We start from the raw sequence: 1,706 nt of genomic DNA on the forward strand, positions 1-1,706 counted from the left end.
AGGCTACCCTGGTTGGTTTACATAGTTCCAGATCAGCCAGAGCTACATAGTTAAGACCCTGCCTCAAAATAAAAATAAATAATAATAATAATAATAATAATAATAATAATAATAATAAAAGTTTAACAACAAAATATTTATAATTTTATGTGTATGGGTATCTTGCTTCCATGTATCTGTGCACAGTGTGCATGTCCGGTACCCTCTCCAGCTGGCAGTATTTATTTTATTTTTCTCCTTTTATTGAAAGTAGATTCTTAGGCAGCGGTAGTACACACCTTTAATCCCAGCACTTGAGAGGTAAAGGCAGCTGGATCTCTGAGTTCAAGGCCAGCCTGGTCTATAGGTTGAGTTCCAGGACAGCCAGGGCTACACGGAAAAAAACCCTATTTTTTTTTTTTTTTTAAAAAAGCAAGAAAGAAAGAAGAAACAAAAAGAAAGAAAAGAAAGAAGGAAAGAAAGAATCCTTTCTCACACAATATCAACACACCCTGAGTATAGTTCCCCTCTCTATTCCTTCCAGTTCTTCCTAGTGTCCCCTCCCTCCCCTTTCTTTCTCTCACTGAAAAAGACAGGCTTTTAAGAGATAACAACCAAACATGACAAAACAAAATGTAATAAGATAAAGCAAATGCCGGGCAGTGGTGGCGCACGCCTTTAATCCCAGCACTCGGGAGGCAGAGGCAGGCGGATTTCTGAGTTCGAGGCCAGCCTGGTCTACAGAGTGAGTTCCAGGACAGCCAAGGATACACAGAGAAACCCTGTTTCGGAAAGAAAAAAAAAAAAGAAACTTATCGTATTGAAGTCGGATGGCACAGCACCCCAACAGGACGGCACAGCACCCCAACAGGAGAAAGAATTCTCAAGAGCAAATACACGAATCAGAGACCCACTCATTCTCACATTCAGGAGTTCCATAAAAATACCAAAAGCTGGGAGCTACAATAGATACAGAGGACCTGTTGCAGATCCATGTAGGCCCTGTGTTTGCTGCTTCCGTCTCAGTGAGCTCATATGTCCCTTTGTGCAGTGACACTCCATCCCACCCCTCCCCAGAAAGTGGCTCTGGTTCTCAAAACCGGCTCCTTGCAGATCTGGAGAGTCTCTGCTGCCCCCTAGTGGCCTTCACAGCCCCTCGCTCTCCCCACAGCTGGTTCTCTGACCCTGTCTGGTCCCATTTAGCAAATGCGACAATCCTCTAAGTCAAGTCCAGACTGGCCGCAGAGAGAGAGGATGGCGGGGGAGGGGCGGCCAGGGGGAGGAGAAGTTAGAGGGAGGACAGAATTAGGTCTGGTGTGGGTAGACGAGTGTCAGGCGGTTACTGGAGAAAGAGAGCAGAGACCGGCAGCTTGCATAAAGCACTGGGATCCACTCAGAGACAAGAACAGATTCTACGGACTCGGCAGAAGACCAGGAAGTCCTTCGGGTTTGCTTTTTGCTTAGATTTGACTTTTTCTGTTTGCAGTGCTGAGGATGGGACCTCGAGGCCAGAGTATGCTTTTAAAATATTTTCATTTACTTATCGCTGGGGGCGGGGGGGAGCTGTGAGTAGAGTTCACAGGAGTCAGGGCGCACACAGAAATCAGAAGACAACTTCGTGGTATCAGATCATCAGGCTTTGCAGCAAGAACTAAACCATCTTACCAACCCTCATCTTTACTTAGTCAGGGTTTTTTACTTAGTCAGGGTTTCTTTTTTTTTTTTTT

This window comes from Mus pahari, chromosome 19 (assembly GCF_900095145.1).
Source record: "Mus pahari chromosome 19, PAHARI_EIJ_v1.1, whole genome shotgun sequence".
Classification (NCBI taxonomy): domain Eukaryota; kingdom Metazoa; phylum Chordata; class Mammalia; order Rodentia; family Muridae; genus Mus; species Mus pahari.